Source organism: Rhodnius prolixus, unplaced genomic scaffold (genome assembly GCF_049639745.1).
Source record: "Rhodnius prolixus isolate KJV_2025 unplaced genomic scaffold, Rpr scaffold_4, whole genome shotgun sequence".
In the NCBI taxonomy this organism is placed as follows: domain Eukaryota; kingdom Metazoa; phylum Arthropoda; class Insecta; order Hemiptera; family Reduviidae; genus Rhodnius; species Rhodnius prolixus.
Genome location: NW_027411614.1, coordinates 25,093,214 through 25,106,361, shown reverse-complemented (window position 1 = coordinate 25,106,361; position 13,148 = coordinate 25,093,214). Strand labels below are relative to the sequence as shown.

The following is a 13,148-nucleotide window of genomic DNA, read 5'->3' as shown; positions in this document are numbered from 1 at the left end:
ACTGGTACAGGACCTGACCTAAGTATTATCTAGCTAGGGTAAGACTGAGAACGTTCCATAAGAAATGGCTTTAAAGAAAGCAAGACAAACATAGATCAATTGAGTCGCGGTGGATTCCATGGATCTAATATATAAGTAGATAGAGCTAAAATTTGCAAAACCAGAATCTTCGGGGTCCTTAAAAGGTGTTCCGTAAATGTCTGGCCTAGTTACGAGAAAGTTCCAGGAAATACCTCCACAGGTTCGAATCAATTAACCTAGAGACCATGTAAAGGAAAGAACATCCTTTGGCGATATGAGATAGTCTAAGACAAGAGGACGAATGAGTTGGTAATGATCCTGGTCCTTGCAAAAAGGGATAAGGTTTCACATAAAGGGTAAGCACAATAGGGCCGTCTTCAGACTGCAGTGCCCTTGCAACAGTATGCACTCTAGCTTTAATCTAGCTAGACAATAGTATAATGATTATTTTATTCCTGTTTATTTTGTAACAATTTTAATGGCCCTTATTTGGAATTAAGACATTATGCATAATATATCTGGCATTATATAATACATGAGGCAATTTTATTATATTCAGCATTAGCAAAAATACTAAATAAAGATTTCTAAGGGTTTTGATTTAAAAATTGTATAAATTTTTTATTAATACTTTAAACAAAGCGTGGGCAGAAAATGTTGATCAGAACATATTATTTGATTGTAACCATATATCTTTATATAATGATTTAATAAGTTTGAGATGCTAGTGAATTGTTAAAAGGAATATGTGTTTTGTGGGTACGTATGTGAGAGGCTATGTGTGCAAGACAGGCGTTCCACTTTCTCTTCTGGTCTCCCTTCACTCCTTCGAACACACGAGTGTTGCCAACAGACATACGTACATACTATGATGCCAACGTGAGCACACACATGTATTTGATTCAATAATACAAGCTGAAGTGAATATTACTATTATTATTATTATTATTACATTAATTTGCCTAATACGATCAAACCCCTAGTCATACAGTTATTGCAAGCTTTTAATCAGGTAATCTTAATAATTTTTATCGTTGATTTCATCCGTTTTAGTGCGCATGTTCTTTATGTTTCTAATTTGTTTCATATTTTCATCCATCAGCAGAAGAAAATTTATCAGCTTTGGTGCAGAGAATTGTACCTTCGCTTCATTGTCTTTGGCATACATAGAATTTGATATATACTTGCTTACGTTTTATCCAGCCATGCAGGACTAAACACATTTTAAATAATTTTTCCTTATTTGAGTTAAAAGTTGACATTTCCTTTTGCCTTTCAAAGCAACTTTTCTCTGATACCTTAGTCATGAGGTGAGCGAAGGAAGCCATTCTCAGAACATTAAGAGGACAGCTACTCGCGCATCCTAGGATTTCTCTGGATAGCCTGGGCCTTTAGTTGGTGCTGAAGGAGAATTCACCATTCTAAAGAGTGCACCAAGCAGTGGTTACTCGCCGCTCTACCTATAGATTGTTTAGAAGGCATGCACAGTTACCAGATGTTGGAGGAAAGTATATCCTCACTAGAACCAATTCTTAGATGGTGCCTTAACTTAAGGCCGCAGACCGCGACGAATGGGGAAAACTTGTTGAGGAGGTCCAGGTTCTACTTTAAGGACTTTAGGGAAGAACCCATCCAATTACTTAATTGAAATCTATGGATGTCAATAGGAGAGGAATTGGCACGAGAGTTGATAGGCAACTGCTTCTTCATCCTGGAAAATTCGTAGAGATCCTGGTATTTTGTGTAGGATATACTTTACAAAGAGTAGAGGTTGTCCTGGCCAGAGTGCGGTTATCTATGTCTGCCCACTTCTTCTTCTATTCTTATGTGAGAGAACTATCTCCTTTGGGACCATTGGAGCGACCTTTGGGAATGGTTGAATCCCCCGACAACTGGCATAAAACAGTGGAATAAATTCGGAATTCCGGCCTAGCTTCACCGAAAAAAAGATAAGTCTCAAATAGCCATTAAACTACCTGTTCTCCATAGAGATACCTGAATGGCCTGGTAGTTATTAGAGATGAAGAACTCAAAAACCTCTTTAGAAACTTTCAAAATTTTTATTTAAGGTGTCATTTTCTAGGGCGGGCACTGGCGGAGCGTCTCATTGTCTTCAGGGTGTGATTATCACCTAGTCTGCCCTATTCCCCTGTTCCTACTCACCATAAACGGGATTAGTCGGCCTTAGAACATCAGGGAGGTAATGAGAGGTCGTGGTAGCATCTGGAAATGGTTATTAGTTAAAAGCTTCTCGTTGTCCATTTGACTTCCTTGGAGTGTTTGGGTACTTTCCAGGTGGTAGAAGAGCATGTACTCTATTTAGAATCCTCCCATTTTATTTATTTTTTTAAATTCTGGAGAATCTATTTCAGAATACATTGGAAGAAGATTGGAAGGGTTTGTGAACATGAGGAAATGATTTCTTGGACTGCCGGTTTCTCGTTCTACATGTATTCATTAATGTGGTATACTTTGGTCGAGGAGTTTTGATCGCTAAGGTATAGCCACGCCTCCTGGTTGGATCAGATAAAAATTTAAAGTCTATTTTGTAAGGCTAAATCACAGATACCCATTTCTAAAGGCTAAGGAGACCTCAAAATCTTATTCAAAGAAAAATCGATTTCGAAAAATTAAGAAGTAGAAGAGAAAACTATTGTTTCCACCTGATTCCTGGTTGTCTTGGGTGAGAAGGAGAACGAATGCCGAATTGGCGGTGTAGCGCAACACCATCTAAAAAAAAAATCTGTTGAATTAGACGTAGAAGAAATGAGTGGTGATGAACGTTAATGATGTAGCCTAAATGTAACAAGAAACCATGATAGTGTAGCAATTAATTTAAATTAGACGCAGTCAGACAGTAAAAAAAAAGAAAAGATTTTGGGACTAATTTTATTAAAGATTTGCTAAAATATGGAAAAATTTCAATATCAAATATCATGAATTGATTTAATGATGTGAAAATAATATTTAGGTATTAATAAATAAATGTTCCATGATATTTTATAGCAAGTGATACGATTTGCAGTTATAGGATATACCTATATATACAATTATCCAGATGATACGAGGAAGCAGCTGACTCAGTGCAGCGACCAAACACATGCTTCACATCTGCTCTTTTATGCTGTGCGTATATATATACAAACACACATGCACACTAGCTAGGCTTTTTATAAGAGGGGAGAACACCAACCGACTTACAGTCGTGGCTGGCTTTTTTAAAATCCCCTTTCTACAAGCCAAGGGAAATGCATATAGGAAGTTGACGAAAGCTTGATTAAGGGAAAGGGCCAAAGAAATGTACAAACAAAGAAGTACCTTTAAAAAGAATTAGAACTTGAAATCTGACTTTAAAGTCTCGTGAATTGGGAGTTTTCTGTTAGGCAAAAAAATAATAATATAGAGAATGGAACAGATATACATTCAAAACAACAGTTCAACATTGAGGTTATCTAAAATACAGAATTGAAGGTACACCTCCTTAGACGTAACTAAAAAACGTAAAAAATATTATTAAAACTGTCCGGTAGGACAGTTGTATAAGGGTTGATCATCAAAAAGTGCACTAAAAAGAGTAACGTTGAAAAACACCCAACTTTGACAATATTTTTCTCTTTTTCTATAAAAGATAAAATTCCCAAATTTTCTTTAAATTATAGGGCAAACCCTCCTTTATAGCTGTAATTTTTTTGCAACCACCCAGACCTAATAGATTTCGAGAAAAAAGTTGCCGAAAATGAGCAAAAACGGCTTTTTCAGAAATTGTTGTTGTTCTTGTTCTTCTTGTTGTTGTTACCTTTTTTGTAAACTACGTAGCGCCTAAACGCGTGAACCGATTTTCATGAATGAGGTGTCATTCGATTCGGAATGTTATGTAGATGTGCCTTTTGGGGGTCTCGACGCTGTACACCGAATGGGAGAGGTGTTAGCCCCCTTTATGTAAGGCCCCCTTCAAAATTATTATTACTAATTACTCTGTAAATCTTAGCCCGATTTTGATAAAATTTGGTAGGATGATGGGGTTAGGGCTTCCCTACGTAACATTAAAGCGACGATCTGCTCTTACACTAGTTAAGGGGAAGTATAGCAATCGTTTCAAATTATCGACAAGTGAACCGATTTTCATGAATGAAGTGTCATTCGAATCGAAATTTTGTACAGATTTGCACTTTAAAAGTCTCGACGCTATGCCTCATATGGAGGGGAGTTTGCCCCACCCAAGTAAGGCCGTTTCTAAAACTATTATTACCAATATTTCTATAACGCTTTGTCCGATTTTGATAAAATTTAGCACGAAGAAGTGATTAAAGCTACTCTATATGGCTGTGAAGTGCCATCATGCTCTTACACCTACTAAGAGGAAGTACTGCAATCGTTAAAATTATCAATGGGTGAACCTATTTACATTAAGTAATGAATTATCGTTCGATTCAAAATCTTTGCCTCTTTGCCTTTTAGGGAGAAGTACTGTAATCTCAGTTTATTTTTCTTGCTCCTCTTAAAAGGAAGGTCTGAAATCGCAGTTTAAATTTGCTTTTTACGTACAAATACCTTCCTATTTTATATAAAAAGGCTTTCTCAAAAAAATTGTTATTGAGGATGGTTTGGGGACCGCAACTATAATCATTCTTTAAAAAGATCTCTCCAGTGGTAGTTACGGTTCCTACTTAACACCTTATCAGGTTATAATGATAGAATTGCTTATTCCAAATTTAAAAAAAAACAGTAAAGCAGATATGTAACTTAGCAAAATAGACAAAAATGAAAATCTATCCAAAAGGTACAAAAATCTCCTTAACAAAAACTTACAGTTTAAAATGTTAAGTATAAGGGTTGATTAAACGCCAAAAGGTACACAATCAGCAAGTACCCAACATTTCATTCAAGCTTAGTTGATATAATTTAAGTAATTTTGCTGCATTAACTTTTCCTTCACATTTTTTAGAATTTATTAGATGTCACAGACCCTTATGCTGGCCATTTTCATCTACAAAATATTTGTTCAAGTAGCACTGTAGATTGACTTTAATATCTATTAATCTATAATAATCAAACTATTAATTACAGGTTAAAAAGAAAACGTTATAAAAAATTAAAAAAATTACGAGGCTACAAAATTCAAAAACTTTTTTAAAAAAATGCTTACACCAACATACATCAATGATTTCGATTATTTTATTTTTAATAAAAATCGTCTGTTTAAGTTCATTCTTCGATTAAAGTAATTGTTATTTTATGTAGTAGTCAAACGTTTATAATAATAGGTAATAATTATCTGGCTTTATCGCAAATAATATAGTTTTCTTCAATCACACTCTCAATGTAGCTGTTCTTCTCACAATGTTAAATATATGTTATGTAATATAAAATAAATGAGATATGCATACGTTTAGGACATCTAATTATTCCAGTATTTTACTATAAGTTAAATTAGGGGGTCTAAATTAAATTACAATTGAGAAATGAATCATTATTGTTGAATAATCTACTTGTTATTAACTGTGTGTTATTTGTGCTCACGAATATTTCGGTAAAACGAATTCAACACTGAAATATTCTTTTAAATCCGTGATTTAAATTTAAATAGTAGCCGACTCTAACTTTGTCTTTTTCTACTTTTGCATATATATGTGACATCTCAGAATAAAAAGCAAATTAAAGCTAAATCCGAAGAATAATTCGGAATAGAGTTAAAATAAAGTACCTATTTAAAAACGGATATAATATACATTTTATCATAATTATAACAAAATAATATTATGAACGAACTGGCCAGCATAAGGGTCTGTGACATCTAATAAATTCTAAAAAATGTGAAGGAAAAGTTAATGCAGCAAAATTACTTAAATTATATCAACTAAGCTTGAATGAAATGTTGGGTACTTGCTGATTTGTGTACCTTTTGGCGTTTAATCAACCCTTATACTTAACATTTTAAACTGTAAGTTTTTGTTAAGGATATAGAGAATGGAACAGATATACATTCAAAACAACAGTTCAACATTGAGGTTATCTAAAATACAGAATTGAAGGTACACCTCCTTAGACGTAACTAAAAAACGTAAAAAATATTATTAAAACTGTCCGGTAGGACAGTTGTATAAGGGTTGATCGACAAAAAGTGCACGAAAAAGCGTAACGTTGAAAAACACCCAACTTTGACAATTTTTTTCTCTTTTTCTACAAAAGATAAAATTCCCAAATTTTCTTTAAAATAAAGGGCAAACCCTCCTTTATAGATGTAATTTTTTTGCAACAACCCAGATCTAATAGTTTTCGAGGAAAAAGTTGCCGAAAATGAGCAAAAACGGCTTTTCCAAAAAATGTTCTTGTTCTTGTTCTTCTTGTTACCTTTTTTGTAAACAACGTAGCGCCTAAACGCGTGAACCGATTTTCATGAATGAGGTGTCATTCGATTTGGAATTTTATGTAGATGTGCCTTTTGGGGGTCTCGACCCTGTACATCGAATGGGAGAGGAGTTAGCCCCCTTAATGTAAGGCCCCCTCCAAAATTATTATTACTAATTACTCTGTAAATCTTGGCCCGATTTTGATAAAATTTGGTAGGATGATAGGGTTAGGGCTGCCCTACGTAACATTAAAGCGGCGATCAGCTCTTACACTTGTTAAGGGGAAGTATAGCAATCGTTTCAAATTATCGACACGTGAACCGATTTTCATGAATGAAGTGTCATTCGAATTGAAATTTTGTACAGATTTACACTTCAAAAGTCTCGACGCAGTGTCTCATAAGGAGGGGAGTTCGCCCCACCCAAATAAGGCCCTTTCTAAAACTATTATTACCAATATTTCTATAACGCTTAGCCCGATTTTGATAAAATTCAGCTCGAATAAGTGGTTAAAGCTCGCAGTTTAATTTTGCTATTTACGTACAAATACTTTCCTATATTATTCAAAACGCTTTTTCAAAAAAATTGTTATTGAGGATGGTTTGGGGCACCGCAACTATAATCAATCTTTAAAAAGATCTCTCCAGTGGTAGTTACGGTTCCGACTTACCACCTTATCAGATTATAATGATAGAATTGTTTATTCCAAATTTTAAAAAAATCTGTAAAGAAGATATGTAACTTTGTAAAATAGACAAAAAGGAAAATCTATCCAAAAGGTACAAAAATCTCCTTAACAAAAACTTACAGTTTAAAATGTTGAGTATAAGGGTTGATTAAACGCCAAAAGGTACACAAATCAGCGAGTACCCAACATTTCATTAATATTTAAGTAATTCTACTGCATTAATTTTCATTAATAAGTTATTTTTTAGAATTTATTAGATGTCACAGACCCTTATGCTGGCCATTTTCGTCTACAAAATATATGTTCAAGTAGCACTGTAGATTGACTGTAATATCTAGTTATTTATAATAATCAAACTACTAATTACAGGTTTAAAAAAAAACGTTATAAAAAATATTAAAAAAAAATATGAGGCTAAAAAATTCAAAACCTTTTTTAGAAAATGCTTACACCAACTTACATCAATGATTTTGTTTATTTTATTTATTTATTTTTATTTTTAAATAAAAATCGTCGGTTTAAGTTCATCCTTCGATTAAAGTAATTGTTATTTTATGAAGGAGTCAAACGTTTATAATAATAGGTAAACAAACGTTTACAATAATTGTTGTTGAATAATCTACTTGTTATGTTGCTTGAATATCTACTGTGTGTTATTTGTGCTCACGAATATTTCGGTAAGACGAATTCAAGACAGTAGCCTACTCTAACTTTGTCTTTTTCTACTTTAACATGCATGTACATATATGTGATTTATCATAATTATAACAAAAAAATATTATGAATGAAGTGGCCAGCATAAGGGTCTGTGACATCTAATAAATTCTAAAAAATAACTTATTAATGAAAATTAATGCAGTAGAATTACTTAAATATTAATGAAATGTTGGGTACTCGCTGATTTGTTTACCTTTTGGCGTTTAATCAACCCTTATACTTAACATTTTAAACTGTAAGTTTTTGTTAAGGTAATTATCAACAAGCATGAGGTAAATAATTTTTTGGACAATTTATTTTTTATATTAATTTATTTTTAATTTATTTAGTAATTTACAATCTGTATACATGTATACAATGAGTAAATATGATATAAATAAGAAGAACTGGTGCAGGAGGAGAGAAACTACCCAGCGGTAGCACTCTCTATAGAAGAAGGATGTTTAGATTTTCAGACTGCGAGGAAGTCACGGGGCCACTGGCGATTCAGTCGGCGAGTATATATTAAAATTAATGTACATTATAATCTATTACAGTAAAATTTGTTCCGAAGCACTGAAGACCTAGTGTCTAGGTTGATTTAATACGAAATTAAGACTGAAATTGGCAATGCTCTTTCTTCTTTTTTGGTTTAAGATTTCCTTTAATTAAAACTGTCCAGTAGGACAGTTGTATAAGGGTTGATCATCAAAAAATTCCTGAAAAAGCGTAACGTTGAAAAACACCCAACTTTGACCATTTTTTTTTCACTTTTTCTATAAAAGATAAAATTGCCAAATTTTCTTTATAATATAGAGAAAATCCTCCTTTATAACGGCAATTTTTGCGGCAACACAAATCTGATAGGTTTTGAGAAAAAAGTTGCCAAAAATTGGGAGAAAAAAAGGCATTTTCAAATATTGTTCTTGTAACCTTTTGCGAACAACGTAGCTCCTAAACGCGTAAACCAATTTTCGTGAATGAGATGTCATTAACGATTTAACTGCAAAAGTATTCGTTTTTTCTTAGCTATTACAATTTGAAGTGTTTGGGTTCAGGTAAGGTTATAACGCCCATATAGCCACATAAGGTTATAATAGCCGCAATACAGAACTCAAGATAGTTCACTTAATGTTTTTATCGTAATAATGATTAGAAATCCATCTCGAAACCATGTTCTTAAAAATTACAGTTATAAAGGAGTATTTGCCCTATGTTTTAAAGAAAATTTGGGATTTTTATCTTTTATAGAAAAAGAGAAAAAAAATTGTCAAATTAGGGTGTTTTTCAACGTTACGCTTTTTCGTGCAGTTTTTGACGAAACAACCCTTATTCAACTGTCCTACTGGACTGTTTGAATAATAAGTTTGGAAAGGGATTATAGCTCAGTGGTTAGTGTGCTGGTTTCCAACATGGGGTTCTCGAACTCAGCTGCTGGCCCTTAGATTTTCTGTTCCTAGCAGCTTCTTATATTAAAGATGATGACTGCCCGTTGTTGTTCAAGTTTGGAAAGGGATTATAGCTCAGTGGTTAGTGTGCTGGTTTCCAACACGGGGTTCTCGAACTCAGCTGCTGGCCCTTAGATTTTCTGTTCCTAGCAGCTTCTTATATTAAAGATGATGACTGCCCGTTGTTGTTCAAGTTTGGAAAGGGATTATAGCTCAGTGGTTAGTGTGCTGGTTTCCAACACGGGGTTCTCGAACTCAGCTGCTGGCCCTTAGATTTTCTGTTCCTAGCAGCTTCTTATATTAAAGATGATGACTGCCCGTTGTTGTTCAAGTTTGGAAAGGGATTATAGCTCAGTGGTTAGTGTGCTGGTTTCCAACACGGGGTTCTCGAACTCAGCTGCTGGCCCTTAGATTTTCTGTTCGTAGCAGCTTCTTATATTAAAGATGATGACTGCCCGTTGTTGTTTGGTTGGGTTCTATTGTTGAACTAATACTAAATGTTGAATTTCAGATTTCGGCGAATTTCTGTTTTTAATGTAAGATGACCTTAATAAATTCACGATGGCATAAATATCATATATAAATAACGCAATAAATCAATGTGGTTATTTAGTTGGTAAACAATTCAATTTTAGCTCTTTGTGATTAAGGATGGTCAGTAGTTGGTGTAAATTTGTGGTTTTTAGAGACAAGCAATAAACAGCTTTATAATCACTGCCTTGTCTACTAATGGCGGTAATAAAACTGTTAAGGAAGATTGTGTCTATCTTCAGCTCGTTAGTTAACAGCTTCAATTTGATACATATTTATACTACCCTAAAAGTTAATGTTAATGTACACATTGTTTCGGAGAAGTAAATGGAAATTAAGGCCTATAATGTGAGCTGTTGACTCTAACTCTAGTAAGATTTGCTCAAAGTCTGACACACAGATTTCTAGCAAAGATCTGAACAAACTTTTTAGGAAATAAAATACTAAATAGTAGCTTCAGCACAATAAACTGACGTAAAACGGAAGCAAAAAAAATCTAGAATTCTTCGGCCGGTGCCGAAATAAATCTTAAACCCAGAAAGGCAATAGACCACGTATGGCTCTATATCGGCATAGTTCCTAGGTAGACTGTACTTCAACATTAAACTGCAACAAGTGGACACCCAACAAACTTTAGAATAACACTGCTTCACAAGATATTCCACATAGCGTAGGCCTGCTCTAGATTGGATAACACACTGACGAAACTCTACAGGCATGTCAAAACAAAGAAGCATTACGAATCACAGTGAACACTGTGTAGGCTACACTTTTACACAGAAAAACTTAACGTTCAAGATATTTATAGTAAAATTTACTATTCTTAAAACCAACTTTGTCTTCTCCTTTGCCTATCAGGTTGAAGCCACATTGGTACCAAAATCTCTGAAAATATATATTATACATTTATTTATTTTTTACATTATCTTATTCTACTTAGTAAGAGAATCTATTCTTTTCGTGCACATTTTTGATTTTGTGCTCACAACAGAAAAAATCCGTTTTGAGATCTCCCAAAACGAAAATTGGTTTTTAACTGCTGAGAATTATGTTTCAGCTTCTCAAAATGTAGTTTGCTAACTATTTGAGTATACAGTTGAATTTCTGGAAATTGTTACTTATTGTTGTTGAAAAAGCACGATGTACGATAGAACGGATTAGCTATGTGGATAGAGAATTGGATTCCCACGCGGAGAACCGGGTTCGAATCCAGCTGCTGGCCCTTAGATTTTTCTCTTCCTAGGAGCTTCTTACAGCTCACGGTCCGGAGGCCGGCAGTGCACTGAAAATCATAAAAATAATTTGGAAAAATAAAAATAGCTGATCGATTTAAGAAACTATTACAAACAAGTATAGTTGGCTGTATCCTTCGTATTACTTGACATTACAGCCTATGTAGGGCCCCTAGCCTCTTCAATTTCATTCCTCCACTTCTCTCTCTTAAGTGCGGCCCTCAAGTTTGTTACTGAAAGCTATCATGTACCTAGCTGGGGACCGTCTTGAGCCAACGATAAGTGTATACGTCTCTACCTTGGAAAAACTTCTATTACCGCATTTACTCTCAAAGTCTGAGGTACTCTTATTTACTCTCAAAGTCTGAGGTACTCTTATTTATTCTCAAAGTCTGAGGTACTCTTATTTACTCTCAAAGTCTGAGGTACTCTTATTTACTCTCAAATTCTGAAGTACTCTTATTTACTCTCAAAGTCTGAGTACTCTTATTTACTCTCAAAGTCTGAGGTACTCTTATTTACTCTCAAAGCTCAGTTTCTCATTTACTTTAGTTTTATTAAATTATCACTCAAGGTAATTTAAGTGGTAACTTTCTATTTACTTAAAGTGGTATTCTAGAGTGACTAAGATAGTTAATTAACTATTTGAATTATTGATTGTTGTCTAACTTCTACAATCATGTTGATCCTTGTAATTTGGAATTATTCTGCTTAGGAAATATTAAAGGAATACAAATGCTTATATACGTATGTACATTTTGAGTTTTTAAACATTTTAGAAATGGAAAACAGCAGAAGAAACTGCTTAAGTTATTGAAGTTTCCGGAATTCTAGAAACAACTGAATCCTGTAACTAAAAGAAGCATTATGCAAAAATGCCGACATTGTTTAACCGAAAGGATATTTTTAATCATCACTTAGAAAACCTCCCAGATTTAAAGCACGCGCACACAAAATAAACAAGCACTTTAAGCGAATTCAATTATTATACTTAATAAATTCAATGAATGCCTTCATTATACCCATAACTGGCCAATCACTGACAAAAGTGATTTTTAAAAGATTTCACGCAGTAGACGATAATCACTAACAGATAGTCTAAAATAGACTAGTAAACCATTTATCTTATTACCGCATCAAGCTGGTAATGCACATCTGTGTACGTGATTGGTACCACATCCTTGCAGGGAGTTCAATGGTGGTGAATGTAGGCAAGTTGCTGGCTAATCAATAAGTTCAGAACAGCAATGAAGTTCGCTACTTGTGGGCCAGTTTCATAATTCCACTTATAACAACTCCTTCTCGAGCCAATTCAATTATTTTAGATTAGGCTAAAGTATTTAATGATTACCAATTACGATTTGTATTTGTTGAAACTTTAATTGATATTTAAAATTTATGAGGCAATAAAATATTGATAAATTTAACAATACCTATGCAAACAATAGTTAGTCTTAATTTTATTTTTTGTCTCTCCTTTTTCTTAAAAGGTAATATTTTTACTATTCAATTTAATTTTTTTTTTTTTAATGATTTAAGGCGAGTCAACATCTGAGGTTATTGGCGCCCGGAACTTTTTTTCAGTGCACTGCCGGCCTCCGGACAATGTTCTCTCGTTACAGACAACACTGTCCATCACCGGCACAGTGAACTATAAGAAGCTCCTAGGAAGACAAAATCTAAGGGTCTGCAGCTGGATTCGAACCCGGGACCTCCACGTGGGAATCCAATACGTTAACCGTATATAGAACCTATATTGCAGAGTTTAGAAGGATGTACATTGCTTTATGTTGTCATTACTGAAATTCTACCTAGGGAAAGAGGCAGATTATTACCCAAATATTGTGCGATAGTACAGTATATTTCACTTTGTTGTGGTTTCATGTTTATGACATTTCATTCTATGTTTACTTGATATTTACTATTAAAATAATTACAATTTTTGTAGATATTGACCATCGATAGAAAGAAAATATTGGTACGAGAAGCTTCTTGAGAGATAAGCTTCTGCCGTCAAACGGAAGCTCAAGGACAAGAAAAAGAAGTGCGTCAGAAGAGAATTCTTCATGAAACGCTAAGGCAATTAGTGAGGCTGGTATCTGGTCGCTGTAGATGGGGATTTAGAATACATCTTCAGTACTCCCTACTTATCGAAAGAGGCGACTAAAAGGGTACACCTATA

General features: G+C 34.1%; 1 long non-coding RNA gene across 1 annotated transcript in view; it reads left to right on the top strand.

Moving 5' to 3' along the window:
- Nucleotides 1-13,136, top strand: part of LOC141455374 (uncharacterized) — an 80,285-nt gene extending 67,149 nt beyond the window's left edge. The window contains exon 3 of the long non-coding RNA XR_012459234.1: nt 12,915-13,136. This is a non-coding gene — a long non-coding RNA (uncharacterized lncRNA). The remainder of the gene's footprint in view (nt 1-12,914) is intronic.
- The last annotated feature ends 12 nt before the right edge of the window (nt 13,137-13,148 follow it).